Source organism: Mesoplodon densirostris, chromosome 12, assembly GCF_025265405.1.
Source record: "Mesoplodon densirostris isolate mMesDen1 chromosome 12, mMesDen1 primary haplotype, whole genome shotgun sequence".
Lineage (NCBI taxonomy): Eukaryota > Metazoa > Chordata > Mammalia > Artiodactyla > Ziphiidae > Mesoplodon > Mesoplodon densirostris.
The window spans coordinates 48,553,226-48,568,720 of record NC_082672.1 but is presented as its reverse complement, the minus strand read 5'-3'; the positions used below and the strand labels follow the sequence as shown (position 1 = coordinate 48,568,720).

The following is a 15,495-nucleotide window of genomic DNA, read 5'->3' as shown; positions in this document are numbered from 1 at the left end:
TAGATAGACTGCACAGTTTCACACACTTCTCTGGGAGAAAAGCAAAAACTGGCAGCTTAACGAGCAAACACCCTTTTCCAGGCAATAGTAATAGCATGAGGCAAAAGGATAAGATGTGGCAGAGACACATCAGAAATGCCTTGACTTCAGCACAGAAGATTCATGGCAGGGGACTCTTGATCCTTGTAAAACCAGAAATACCCACAAGAGTCAACCTGAGGTATTTTGCTATGTTCTCGATAAGGAAAACTAATTCCTTGAAAGTTTAGGGAAGGCTGTCCTTAATTTTCCCCACATAACTACCAGAAGCAGGACATTTAGAGACAGAGGAGGGCCTCATTGGTAGCAATGGTAGTTGGGCCACAGCATCTGTCACCCCAATGTTTTAGCATTTTCAGTCCTTTACAATGTGGCTTTTCTCTTTGTGGGACCCTGGGTCCTGACACCCCACAGGGAGTGCGGGCAGTGCTGTCTTCTGGGGACAGCCAGGGCAGAGGTGCCAGGGATGACTGGAGAGAAAGCAGGCTGGACCCTCTTTGAAGCACAAACACTCCCCAAGGCCCTGAAGCAGGGAAAAGGTCGCACTGGGATGACATTTGAGAGATGTAAATACTTGAGGCCTGAATACTTGAGGCACAGCATTGGTGCTGGGTCCAGCCAGTGGCCCCAGCTCAGCTATGAAAAAAGAGCACACAGGACTCTGCCAGTGAGGGAAAATCCTCTTTTTGCTGCCAACTGGAAGGAAGGTGTGAAGTACGTGCCTTGCTGAAAAGGTGGTGCGGTAGGCAGATCGATAAGGTGTGCCCAAGATTCCCACCTCCAGTGGATAAGCCCTGGATAATCCCTGGGACTCGTGGATGATGGGATCATCGCTCCTGTGATTAGGTTATCTTCTTTGGCACAGTTGACTTTAACAGAAGAGGGATTATCCTAGATGGACCTGACCTCATGAGGTGAGCCCTTGAAAGGGATAGGCTCTTTCCGGAGGAGCAGGAGATTCAAAGTGTGAGAGGCATTCCTTGGGAGGGATAGTCTCCACTGCTGGCTTTGAAGACAGAGGGGGGCTATGTGGGTGGCCTCTAGGAGCTGAGAACAGCTCCCAGCTGGCAGAAAGCAAAGAAACAGAGAGCTCAGTCCTACAACCACAAGGAAATGAGTTGGGTCAAGAACCCAAAGAAACCTGGAAAGGAATTCTTCCCTAGTCAAGCTTCCAGATGAGAACACTCTCAGTCAATACACTGAATTCAGCCTTGCGTAAGAGCCCAGCCACACTGTGCCCGGACCTGTGACTCAGAACTGTGAGCTGATAAATGTTTAAGTCGCTAAGTTTGTCATAATTTGTTACACAACAATAGAAAACAAAAACATCTTTTCGTGGGATGGGGCACCACGGAGACGAAGGCTCCAATCTCAGCAGTGATGACCAATATCAAATGAAGGCTCACTGCAAGCCAGGCGCTGTGCTATGTACTGGAACATGTTGTCTCACTCAATTCTCATGACAGTCCTAAGACGTGGGATTTCTGTTTCCCCTCATTTTACAACGGAGGAACAGAGAGGTTTGGGAATTTGTTCACAGCTCAGTCAGGGGTGGAGATGGGATTTGGAGCCAGACAGACTGATTTCACGGCCAGCACGTGGCGCCTCTACACTAGCCTTGCCTCCTGCTCCATGGAATCCTGGCTAGTCCACACAAGGGTGTGGGCGCGAGGGTAGGAGGTGTGGAGGGAGAGAGCTGTGGAGAAGACCCCTGACTCTGAAGAACCCAACCTCATGTGCATGACTAACGAAGGCCCTGATTTCAGGGACTGGGCCCCACTGCCCCACATTCACAGCCCACCCCCTAAGACAGTGGGTTCTGCAGGGGTGCTGGGACCACGCCAGGTGTGGTGAGTCACCAGCTTCCTTGATGTGGTTTGGCATCTTAATGAACGTTTAGCCAATGCCATTAAAGCAGCCCTTAGTTTCCCGATACTTCCTAGATGTGGTGGGGTATTTATATACACCACGAAGGAGTTAGCACTGGGTTCCTTGATGTAAAAGTGAGCTGTCCTACTGCACTGAAAACATGATGTGCTTTATATCATATAAACTTTCTGGAACACATTTACTGCATAAACTGAGCTATACGTGTAATGCTTCCTCCAAGCACAAAAATAACAGATTTCTACTCTTGGCGGAGCCCTGAGAGGAAGAGCCCCCCACAAACACAGGTGATAAAATATTATACCTTTGGGGTAAGAAGGCTGATGTAAAAGCAGGAGTATCTACAACGTAGACACTAGCCACATGCAACAATGGGAGAACCAGAGCCTATTTAAAAACAAGTCAAAACATTGCTTCAGAAATAATAAGAAGTGGAGTTGGACCCATTTGATCATTTACACATGGCTTTGCAAAGACTCTCTGGAGGGTGAGGAGGATGGACCTTGTTCCATACCGCACAGCAAGGGAACCGAACTAATAGAAATCACTCTTAAAATGTCACATTACTTTAAGAAAAAGCCACATTCCTGGCACCTAGAATATTTGTTGGCTTCCACTCTCCGGCTTCTCCTGTTCAAATGACCCCCAGGCCGCAAGGCAGCAGCTCACACTCCAGCAGTTCTCTTTCCCTCTGAACAACTTTCCATTCCCCAATGCCCAGGGACCCACAAGCACCTAATAAAAAAGAAATGGAAGCATTGAACCCCAATGGTGAGATTTAACACTGCAGTCAACTAACTGCTGGAACCAGTCCCAAACCCAAGTGGGCAAATGAGGTTTTAATACCAAACTGTGGAAGTGCTCCAAAAGGAGCGAAGAACATTTTCTTCTTACATTCACTTCACTTTGGATGTCAAGGTTAAGACAAGAGTGAAATGGTGATAAAAATAAAGATGTATTTTAACTGTCTATGCCAAAGGGTTCAGAGAGAATTAGGGCACTGATTGTTCTTCAGGCCTTCCCCCACCCCTTTCTGGACCTTAGAAAAGTTCCTTGTGGTTAGCATTTAAAAATTTTGTCTATTTTTATTGAGATATAATTCATATTCCATAAAATCACCCTCTTAAAGTACACAGTTTAGTGGTTTTTAATATATTTGCAAAGGAAACCATTACCACTATCTAATTCCAGAACATTTTCATCACCCCAAAAGAAACCTGTACCCATTAAGCAGTTACTTCCCATCACATTCTCAGCCTAGCCCCTGGCAACCACGAATCTACTTTGTCTCTGTGGATTTGCCTATTCTGAGTATTTTATTTTTAACATCTTTATTGGGGTATAATTGCTTTACAATGGTGTGTTAGTTTCTGCTTTATAACAAAGTGAATCAGTTATACATATACATATGTCCCCATAGCTCTTCCTTCTTGCGTCTCCCTCCCTCCCACTCTCCCTATCCCACCCCTCTAGGTGGTCACAAAGCACCGAGCTGATCTCCCTGTGCTATGCGGCTGCTTCCGACTAGCTATCCATTTTACGTTTGGTAGTGTACATATGTCCATGTCACTCTATCACTTTGTCCCGGCTTACCCTTCCCCCTCCCCATATCCTCAAGTCCATTCTCTAGTAGGTCTGGGTCTTTATTCTCGTCTTGCCCTAGGTTCTGCATGACCACTTTTTTTTTTCAGATTCCATATATATGTGTTAGCATATGGTATTTGTTATTCTCTTTCTGACTTACTTCACTCTGTATGACAGACTCTAGGTCCATACATCTCACTTCAAATAACTCTCTTTCATTCCTTTTTATGGCTGAGTAATATTCCATTGTATATATGTGCCACATCTTTATCCATTCAACTGTCGATGGACACTTAGATTGCTTCCATGTCCTGGCTATTGTAAACAGAGCTGCAATGAACATATTGGTACATGATTCTTTTTGAATTATGGTTTTCTCAGGGTATATGCCCAGTAGTGGGATTGCTGGGTCATATGGTAGTTCTATTTGTAGTTTTTTAAGGAACCTCCATACTGTTCTCCATAGTGGCTGTATCAATTCACATTCCCACCAACAGTGTAAGAGGGTTCCCTTTTCTCCACACCCTCTCCAGCATTTATTGTTTCTAGATTTTTGATGATGGCCATTCTGACTGGTGTGAGATGATATCTCAATGTAGTTTTGATTTGCATTTCTCTAATGATTAATGATCTTGAGCATTCTTTCATGTGTTTGTTGGCAATCTGTATATCTTCTTTGGAGAAATGTCTGTTTAGGTCTTCTGCCCATTTTTGGATTGGGTTGTTTGTTTTTTTGTTATTGAGCTGCATGAGCTGCTTGTATATTTTGGAGATTAATCCTTTGTCAGTTGTTTCGTTTGCAAATATTTTCTCCCATTCTGAGGTTGTCTTCTCATCTTGTTTAAGGTTTCCTTTGCTGTGCAACAGCTTTTAAGTTTCATTAGGTCCCATTTGTTTATTTTTGTTTTTATTTCCATTTCTCTAGGAGGTGGGTCAAAAAGGATCTTGCAGTGATTTATGTCATAGAGTGTTCTACCTATGTTTTCCTCTAAGAGTTTGATAGTGTCTGGCCTTACATTTAGGTCTTTAATCCATTTTGAGTTTATTTTTGTGTATGGTGTTAGGGAGTGATCTAATCTCATACTTTTACATGTAGCTGTCCAGTTTTCCCAGCACCACTTATTGAAGAGGCTGTCTTTTCTCCACTGTATATTCTTGCTTCCTTTATCAAAGATAAGGTTACTATATGTGTGTGGGTTTATCACTGGGCTTTCTATCTTGTTCCATTGATCTATATTTCTGTTTTTGTGCCAGTACCATACTGTCTTGATTACTGTAGCTTTGTAGTATAGTATGAAGTCAGGGAGCCTGATTCCTCCAGCTCTGTTTTTCTTTCTCAAGACTGCTTTGGCTATTTGGGGTCTTTTGTGCTTGCATACAAATTGTGAAATTTTTTGTTCTAGTTCTGTGAAAAATGCCAGTGGTAGTTTGATAGGGATTGCCTTCAATCTGTAGGTTGCTTTGGGTAGTAGAGTCATTTTCACAATGTTGATTCTTCCAATCCAAGAACATGGTATATCTCTGCACCTGTTTGTATCATCTTTAATTTCTTTCATCACTGTCTTATAATTTTCTGCATACAGGTCCTTTGTCTCCTTAGGTAAGTTTATTCCTAGATATTTTATTCTTTTTGTTGCACTGGTAAATGGGAGTGTTTTCTTAATTCAAGTTTCAGATTTTTCATCATTAGTGTACAGGAATGCTAGAGATTTCTGTGCATTAATTTTGTATCTGCTACTTTACCAAATTCATTGATTAGCTCTAGTAGTTTTCTGGTAGCATCTTTAGGTTTCTCTATGTATAGTATCATGTCATCTACAAACAGCGACAGCTTTACTTCTTTCCCAATTTGGATTCCTTTTCTTTCTTTTTCTTCTCTGATTGCTGTGGCTAAAACTTCCAAAACTATGTTGAATAAGAGTGGTGAGAGTCGGCAACCTTGTCTTGTTCCTGATCTTAGTGGAAATGCTTTCAGTTTTTCACCATTGAGGATGATGCTGGGTGTGGGTTTGTCATATATGGCCTTTATTATGTTGAGGAATGTTCCCTCTATGCCTACTTTCTGGAGGGTTTTTATCATAAGTGGGTGTTGAATTTTGTCGAAAGCTTTCTCTGCATCGATTGAGATGATCATATCGTTTCTCTCCTTCAATTTGTTAATATGGTGTATCACACGGATTGATTTGCATATATTGAAGAATCCTTGAATTCCTGGGATAAACCCCACTTGATCATGGTGTATGATCCTTTTAATGTGCTGTTGGATTCTGTTTGCTAGTATTTTGTTGAGGATTTTTGCATCTATGCTCATCAGTGATAATGGACTGTAGTTTTCTTTCTTTGTGAGATCTTTGTCTGGTTTTGGTATCAGGGTGATGGTGGCCTTGTAGAATGAGTTTGGGAGTGTTCTTCCCTCTGCTATATTTTTGGAAGAGTTTGAGAAGCATAGGTGTTAGCTCTTCTCTAAATGTTTGATAGAATTCGCCTGTGAAGCCATCTGGTCCTGGGCTTTTGTTTGTTGGAAGATTTTTAATCACAGCTTCAATTTCAGTGCTTGTGATTGGTCTGTTCATATTTTCTATTTCTTCCCGGTTCAGTCTTGGAAGGTTGTGCATTTCTAAGAATTTGTCCATTTCTTCCAGGTTGTCCATTTTATTGCCATACAGTTGCTTGTAGTAATCTCTCATGATCCTTTGTATTTCTGCAGTGTCAACTGTTACTTCTCCTTTTTCATTTCTAATTCTATTGATTTGAGTCTTCTCCCTTTTTTTCTTGATGAGTCTGGCTAATGGTTTATCAATTTTGTTTATCTTCTCAAAGAATCAGCTTCTAGTTTTATTGATCTTTGCTATAATTTCCTCCATTTCTTTTTCATTTATTTCTGATCTGATCTTTATGATTTCTTTCCTTTTGTTAATTTTGGGTTATTTTTGTTCTTCTTTCTCTAATTGCTATAAGTGTAAGCTTAGGTTGTTTATTCGAGATGTTTCTTGTTTCTTAAGGTAGGATTGTATTGCTATCAACTTCCCTCTTAGAACTGCTTTTGCTGTATCCCATAGGTGTGGGGTCGTCGTGTTTTCATTGTCATTTGTTTCTAGGTATTTTTTTATTTCCTCTTTGATTTCTTCAGTGATCTCTTGGTTATTAAGTAGTGTGTTGTTTAGCCTCCATGTGTTTGTATTTCTTACAGATTTTTTTCCTGTAATTGATATCTAGTCTCATAGCGTTGTGGTTGGAAAAGACACTTGATACAATTTCAATTTTCTTAAATCTACCAAGGCTTGATTTGTGACCCAAGATATGATCCTGGAGAATGTTCCTTGAGCACTTGAGAAGAATGTGTATTCTGTTGATTTTGGATGGAATGTCCTATAATCATCAATTAAGTCCATATTGTTTAATGTATCATTTAAAGCTTGTGTTTCCTTATTTATTTTCATTTTGGAAGGTCTGTCCATTGGTGAAAGTGGGGTGTTAAAGTCCCTTACTATGATTGTGTTCCTGTTGATTTCCCCTTTTATGGCTGTTAGTATTTGCCTTATGTATTGAGGTGTTCCTATGTTGGGTGCATAAATATTTACAATTGTTATATCTTCTTCTTGGATTGATCCCTTGATCATTATGTAGTGTCCTTCTTTGTCTCTTGTAATAGTCTTTGTTTTAAAGTCTATTTTGTCTGATATGACAATTGCTACTCCAGCTTTCTTTTGGTTTCCATTTGCATGGAATATCTTTTTCTATCCCCTCACTTTCAGTCTGTATGTATCCCTAGGTCTGAAGTGGGTCTCTTGTAGACAGCATATATACAGGTCTTGTTTTTGTATCCATTCAGTCAATCTATGTCTTTTGGTTGGAGCATTTAATCCATTTACATTTAAGGTAATTATCAATATATATGTTCATATTACCATTTTCTTAATTGTTTTGGGTTTGTTATTGTAGGTCTCTTCCTTCTCTTGTGTTTCCTGCCTAGAGAAGTTCCTTTAGCATTTGTTGTAAAGCTGGTTTGTGGTGCTGAATTCTCGTAGCTTCTGCTTATCTGTAAAGGTTTTAATTTCTCCGTCAAATTTGAATGAGATCCTTGCTGGGCAGAATAATCTTGGTTGTAGGTTTTTCTCCTTCATCATTTTAAATACGTCCTGCCACTCCCTTCTGGCTTGCAGAGTTTCTGCTGAATGATCAGCTGTTAACCTTATGGGGATTCCCTTGTGTGTTATTTGTTGTTTTTCCCTTGCTGCTTTTAATATGTTTTCTTTGTATTTAATTTTTGATAGTTTGATTAATATGTGTCTTGGTGTGTTTCTGCTTGGCTTTATCCTGTATGAGACTCTCTGAGCTTCCTGGACTTGATTAACTATTTCCTTTACTATTTAAGGAAGTGTTCAACTATAATCTCTTCAAATATTTTCTCAGTCCCTTTCCTTTTCTCTTCTTTTTCTGGGACCCCTAAAATTCAAATGTGGGTGCGTTTAATGTTGTCCCAGAGGTCTCTGAGACTGTCCTCAGTTCTTTTCATTCTTTTTTCTTTATTTCTGCTCTGCAGTAGTTATTTCCACTATTTTATCTTCCACGTCACTTATCCGTTCTTCTGCCTCAGTTACTGTGCTACTGATCCCTTCTAGAGAATTTTTAATTTCATTTATTGTGTTGTTCACCACTGTTTGTTTGCTCTTTAGTTCTTCTAGATCCTTGTTAAAACGTTTCTTGTATTTTCTCCATTCTATTTACAAGATTTTGGATCATCTTTACTATCATTATTCTGAATTCTTTTTCAGGTAGATTGCCTATTTCCTCTTCATTTGTTAGGTCTGGTGGGTTTTTGCCTTGCTTCTTCATCTGCTGTGTGTTTCTGTGTCTTCTCATTTTGCTTAACTTACTGTGTTTGGGGTCTCCTTTTCACAGGCTGCAGGTTTGTAGTTCCCGTTGTTTTTGGTGTCTGTCCCTAGTGGCTAAGGTTGGTTTAGTGGGTTGTGTAGGATTCCTGGTGGAGGGGACTAGTGCCTGTGTTCTGGTGGATGAGGCTGGATCTTGTCTTTCTGGTGGGCAGGTCCACGTCTGGTGGTGTGTTTTGGGGTGTCTGTGGCCTTATTATGATTTTAGGCAGCCTCTCTGCTAATGGATGGGGTTGTGTTCCTGTCTTGCTAGTTGTTTGGCATAGGGTGTCCAGCACTGTAGCTTGCTGGTCGTTGAGTGGAGCTGGGTCTTGGTGTTGAGATGGAGATCTCTCGGAGATTTTCACTGTTTGATATTACGTGGAGCTGGGAGGTCTCTTGTGGACCAGTGTCCTGAACTTGGCTCTCCCACCTCAGAGGCACAGCCCTGATGCCTGTTGGGAGCACCAAGAGCCTGTCATCCACACAGCTCAGAATAAAAGGGAGAAAAGAGAAAAGAAAGAAAGAAAGAAAGGGAGGGAGGGAAGGAGGGAGGGAGACAGGGAGGGAGGGAGGAAGGAAGAAGATAAAATAAAATAAAATAAAATGTTATTAAAATAAAAAATAATTAAGAAAATATTTTAAAAGTAAACAAAGCAAAACAAAACCAAACCAGACACACAGAACCCTAGGACAAATGGTAAAAGCAAAGCTATGCAGGCAAAATGACACACAGAAGCATACACATACACACTCACAAAAAGAGAAAAAGGGAAAAAATATATATATCATTGTTCCCAAAGTCCACCTCCTCAATTTGGGATGATTCGCTGTCTATTCAGGTATTCCACAGATGCAGGGTACATCAGGTTGACTGTGGAGATTTAATCCGCTGCTCCTGAGGCTGCTGGGAGAAATTTCCCTTTCTCTTATTTGTTCACACAGCTCCCGGGGTTCAGCTTTGGATTTGGCCCCGCCTCTGCGTGTAGGTCGCCTGAGGGCGTCTGTTCTTCGCTCAGACAGGACGGGGTTAAAGGAACAGCTGATTTGGGGGCTCTGGCTCACTCAGGCCGGGGGGGAGGGAGGGGCACGGAATGTGGGGCGAGCCTGCGGCGGCAGAGGCCGACATGACGTTGCACCAGCTTCAGTCACGCCGTGCGTTCTCCCGGGGAGTTGTCCCTGGATTACGGGACCCTGGCAGTGGCGGGCTGCACAGGCTCCCGGGAGGGGAGGTGTGGAGAGTGACCTGTGCTTGCACACAGGCTTCTTGGTGGTGGCAGCAGCAGCCTTAGCGTCTCATGCCCGTCTCTGGGGTCCGCGCTGTTAGCCGCGGCTCGTGCCTGTCTCTGGAGCTCGTTTAAGCCGCGCTCTTAATCCCCTCTCCTTGCGCCCCAGGAAACAAAGAGGCAAGAAAAAGTCTCTTGTCTCTTCAGCAGCTCTAGATTTTTCCCGGACTCCCTCCTGGCCAGCCGTGGCGCACTAACCCCTTCAGGCTGTGTTCATGCCGCCAACCCTAGTCCTCTCCCTGGGATCCGACCTCTGAAACCTGAGCCTCAGCTCCCAGCCCCCGCCCGCCCCGGCGGGTGAGCAGACAAGCCTCTCGGGCTGGTGAGTGCCGGTCGGCACCGATCCTCTGTGCGGGAACCTCTCCGCTTTGCCCACCGCACCCCTGTTGCTGTGCTCTCCTCCGCGGCTCCGAAGCTTCCCCCCTCCACCACCCACAGTCTCCGCCCGCGACGGGGCTTCTAGTGTGTGGAAACCTTTCCTCCTTCACAGCTCCCTCCCATTGGTGCAGGTCCCATCCCTATTCTTTTGTCTCTGTTTATTCTTTTTTCTTTTGCCCTACCCAGGTACGTGTGGGAGTTTCTTGCCTTTTGGGAGGTCTGAGGTCTTCTGCCAGCGTTCAGTGGGTGTTCTGTAGGAGTTGTTCCACATGCACATGTATTTCTGATGTATCTGTGGGGAGGAAGGTGATCTCCACGTCTTACTCTTCCGCCATCTTGAAGCTCCCTGAGTATTTTACATAAATGGAATCATGTAATACATGGCTTTTTTGACTGGCTACTTTTGCTTGGCATAACATTTTCAGGATTCGTTCAGTTTGTAGCATGACTTAGTACTTCATTCCTTTTTATGGCTGAAAAGTATTCCATTGAATGGATATATCACTTATTGCTTACCAATCATCAGCTGACAGACATGTGGTTTGTTTCCACTTCTTGGCTATTATGAATAGTGCTGCTGTAAACATTCATGAACAAGCTTTTGTGTGGACATATGCTTTTAATTCTCTTGGGTTAACATTTTAACATATAAGGAACTTATATAGATAAGAAAACTCTAAGATTTGGTAAATGGGAAAGCATGTGAATTGGCAATGTAAAAAACAGCTTGTGAAATATTCTTCCCTTCAGTGGAAAGAAACACAATTTAGATTAGTGAGATACTTTTACTTCTAAACTAACAACATTTTAAAAAGATGTTTGCCCAATAGCGATGACTATTCTCATACACTGCTGATAGAAGCAGGAATTAACGTACAACTTTTTGTAAACCAACTTCAATATTATCAAAAAATCTTAAAAATGGGTCTGCTCTTTAACGTCTAAATCTGTGCTAGAGAGAGACTTAAAAAAAAAAAAGACACATGAAGAGATCCTATGAAGTGTTATTTATAATTTGAAAAATTATAAATATGCTAATTATTTAACAAGAAGGCAATGGCTAAGCATATTGTAAGGCCATAATGTAAAGTTAAGCACAAGTTGAAACTTATACTTACAAAAAATTATTAGTAATATGGAAAATAATATTTTTCATTAATATTATAATTAATGGAAAATATTATAATATTTTCCTGTTATACTAAGAAGGATCACATGATTGCAAGTATATAACAAATGCCTAGCAAATTCTTTGGAAGGAAAGATACCAAGATGCTTGCTGGTGGTATGTAGGGGATAATGCTATGAATGATGTTCTTCCTTCTCTGTTTCTTTATTTCTCAGATTTTCTATACTGAATCCACCAGTTTTAAAAATGAGACTAAATCACCTTTACTTGTTAGTAAGAAAGGTCCTTTTAATCTTATCAATTACTGACTTAATTTGTATATAAGTTGATAACAACCATACAATGATGAAGTATGCGTTGTGAACTGAAAACTTAAGAGAGGTAGAGAAAGTGATTGATTCCCAAGCCTGTTAAGAGGCAACCTCTCCTTCCAGAAAGTGTCAAGATAAGAGGTACCAAAGGACAGAGAGACTTGTGAGTGTGTTTTCATCACATCTGTGCTGGGAAGTAGGCAGTGAGGGAGCAGAGCTAAGAGTGGGTGGTGAAAGCACATAGAACCCCCGTAAAAATCTAATTAGGGGCCTAGATTAAGCAGAGCTGTGATATATAATCAACTCAGAGGACCATATAGGTGGCAAGTGGCAGAATCTGGGAGAGTAGAATCAGGAGTGGGGTGGCTGGGTTAGTGGGTTCTTGAGAATCTCTGGGCCCCACGTTCCTAGGTACCTGGGGAAACCCAGTAAACTCAGGATGACAGTACTCGTTCAGGTCACCCTTGAAACCCAACCAAGGAGCTCTGGTTACTGAGGACCTCTCTGTAAGTGAGGGCCTGAAGACCCCACATTGGCACGACTCTAAGAAGGGGTGGAGGATGAAGCAAACTACTGTTGTTCTTCGGATGCCTGTTACAGGCAAAGCGACTTGTTGATTAGGGCACCAGGCAGAAAAATTCTGTATTTTGCTCTCACTTTTCATCTTGTTGCCTTCACCCTTGCCTTTTGGGATGTTCAGCCTGGCCTTCTGATGCTTTGACTTTTGAGCCACAATCCCTAGAATCTGGGGCAATCCAAGCGGGGCATGGAATAGTAACCAGCATTGGTTTATTCAACCTGAAGTTTTTCAGAAACACAAAAGATGCAACAAAGATGTTTCTTCCTAATGTAGATCTTTAGAGTTAAGCCTCTTTCCACTCTCCTTGGCTCTGTTCTATAAAAACAACCACAGGAAAACAAAAATAAAAACAAAAATGTGGGCTTCTATTCGTGAACCACCAAAGAGAAATGGGAAAGTCAGTGTCACATCTAGGCCAGAGAGGCAGAGACTGGGTTTCTGGGCTTAAAAGGCCAAGGGCCCAAGGGTCAGCTGTCACCTGGCGGAGCCACAAGAAGGCACATTAGCACAAAGCGGCTGTTTGAACAGGAGTCATCAACACCCCCTCCCCACCAACGCATAGAATGAAAGCCAAGGGGGTTCACTCTCCAAGGCCGGGCAAAACCCAGCTCTGCCAATCTTTCCAGTCTCTACAGAGGTTCCTTGCCAGATGATTCTGCAAATGTGGCCTCCTCCTTTAAAAAAACAGTGAATTCTTTTTTCCTTTAATTGACCAGTTCCAGCCAAGAAGATCCATTCCTTTAAAGAAACAGAATGGACTTTGAATAAGCATATTTTTGTTCTTCTTTTTGCCCTTGAGCTCATGTTTGTGTTGACCGCGCCTCCCCTTTCCACCGATTACTTATCTGGTTATGAAGTCAGAGCCCATCAAAATCTACTGCCCTGAGAATTTGGTGTTGGGGCCATTTGCATCGTTTTTGGAACTGAGGCTGACGCCTTTTCTTTGAAGAAGGACATGAAGCCCGGTCCCTCCTCCCCTGGATCTTTATGTTGGCACTTTCTCAAGTTGCAAGGAATCAGCGACACCAGCAGTCATAACTTTTGCATCCCTTGCAGTGGTTTAGAATTTCAAAGCTTCTCGGCAGCTGTTTTGGTGTGAATGCTGATAAAGTAGCTGTCAGAAAACTGACCCCTCTCTAATTCCTCAACCGGGACAAGGAACAACTGTGACAGTGATGATGGGAACAAAGGGAGCAGAGAGGCCAACCGCCTCTAGGCAGCCTCCTCCTACCACCTCCTCGCCTAAAGGAAATGAGGACAGTCTCTGACTTCTCTTAAGTTTACATTCCTTACCCCTGGTGAGCCCAGGCTGGTTGATTACGTGGTACCTGCTTCAGTGAAGCCTTCTCAAGAGGTCTCACTCATGAACACAAGTTGAGCACCAACACAGACACAAGGAAATTAAAGGAGGGAGATAACAAGCAGGAAGAGAACACGGAATCCACTGAAGGCAGTCAGTGATGCTTTCCCCAGCAGCCATAAAAACAGTATTTGGGATGACAAATTGTGGCCACTTTATATGGGAGGAACATGGGTTATGTGGGCTAGATCACTCGTTGATGACCTACTTGGCAGGTGAAATCCAGTCAGATGTATGTTAACAAATCCAAAAAGGGAAGACTTAGTTTATATACCAGCAAACATTTTATAAACACTATTATAAAATGTATGGTAAAGCAATTCAATAGTGACTTTTTGCTTGGCATATACATGAGGCAGATTATGATTTTTCTCAGTGTTGTCTTGCAGAGTAATTGAACTTGAGGTTATCTCCTTAATGATGACAGCACAGCTGTTTATCTTCCCTTTTTCTGAGAGCTTGCAGGATTCTGGTGTCAGATAGGGTTGCCCTGGGCCTGATGGGACAGAGGCCCAAGTCTACATGACTGAAAATAAATGAGGAGAAGTATCCTACTGACAGGATAAAAGCTGGTGGGGGTGTGGCAGACGTCTAGCTGTGCCACCAAATCCACCCCACTTCTTCCACAGTAACAGAGTTTTAGGCTGAAGACTAAAATGTTCAGACTCCCTTGCAGCTATGTGTGGCCATGTCACTTAATTCTGGCCAATTGGTTGACAGTGGATGCTATATACTCAACTCTTGCATTCCTTAAGAAAGAGTGGGTTGCCCTCCATTGTCTTTCCCACTTCCTGTGGGCTGGAAAGTGGATGTGGTGCCGGTAAACTGGCATTAACCAGGCAGAGGATGGCAACCCACCAGGGAATGGCAGGGCAGTAGGACAGAAGGAACCTGGGCCCTGGATGGCCTTGTGGAGCACAGCTTCAACCACCCTAAAGCTCTGATCTTGAGTGTAACATGAGAGAGGCATGAATATCCATCCTGTGTGAGCCACTAATTTTCTGGGGGAAGTGAGACGGAGTCTTTTTGTTGTAACAGGTGGCCTGTACCCCAACACAAGGAGGAAGTAAATCTAACATAGAGGTAAAGGGAGGCTCTGTTGAATACTTGTTTGCTTTTGCCCCAGACTCTAAAGCCAGTAAGAGCTTCTGACCTCCTTTGATACTGACAGTTAAACTTGGATTAAGGCAGGTTAGTAGGATAACAACCAAAATGAATTGTAAAAATAGCTACCATTTATTAATAACTTATTTTCTTCTTGGTACTTCACATATGGTATTTCATTCAATCTGCAAAACAACTTTGAAAGGGTATTTCACAGTAAGGAACCTTGGGCTCACAGAATTTAAGTAACTTTCCCAGAGTTACCCAGTCAGTAGGGCCTGGATCTAATTACCCCATGTTGCCTTTTGAGAAGCATGCTCCGCTCCTCATTAAAAGATAGATTTAATGATGTGACAGGAGCTGGGCATTGCTTTGTCCTACAGGTTTTTTGTTTTGTTTTTTTTCCACTATGGCTTAAAGTGCTCTTTAAGTGCACTTTTCTTCAAGTGATCTAGCTTAGGACTGGCTCCCTAGTCTCCAGGGTGTCTTGGTCCTGGAACACCAGGCCCCTGGTTTAGGGAAGGTCTGGAAGCAGTGGCATAGCCTGGGACAAGGCTGCTGAGTAGCCATGTGGTGTGGAGCACGTCACTCCAACACTGTGGAGCCCGGTTTCCTCATCAGTCGAGCAAGGCTTTGACAAGCAGCTGTCAGGGTTCATACCAAGCCTAACATTCCTGAAGGAGCCCAGAGCCCTCCTGCACACATTCAGGCAGAACCGAGCCCCCAGACAGGCCCAGCACAGCTCTTCACTCTCCTCAGCCCTAGGCTGAATCTTATCAATGATGGGGACTCACAGAGGGACCTCACCACGTGGTCAGGTTTGTCTATAAATGCTCAGATGTCCCCCTGCCATGGCCAGAGCCTGCAGCATAAATATGCATATTATGAGAGTTTTACTGGGCATTGCTATGTCCTATAGTTTTTATTTTATTTTTTACACTATGGCTTAAAGTACTCTTTCTTACT

At 42.7% G+C, this 15,495-nt stretch overlaps 1 protein-coding gene across 4 annotated transcripts in view; it reads right to left on the bottom strand.

The window, feature by feature from the left end:
• The window catches only part of FYN (FYN proto-oncogene, Src family tyrosine kinase), a 213,057-nt gene that overhangs the window by 60,785 nt on the left and 136,777 nt on the right, over window positions 1-15,495 (bottom strand). Inside the window, exon 4 of one of the 4 annotated variants that reach the window (XM_060115199.1) lies at window positions 10,253-10,391. The exons of the other annotated variants lie outside the window; for them this stretch is intronic. The gene's annotated coding sequence lies outside the window, so the exon portion shown is untranslated. The remainder of the gene's footprint in view (window positions 1-10,252; window positions 10,392-15,495) is intronic. 4 annotated transcript variants of the gene reach the window in all.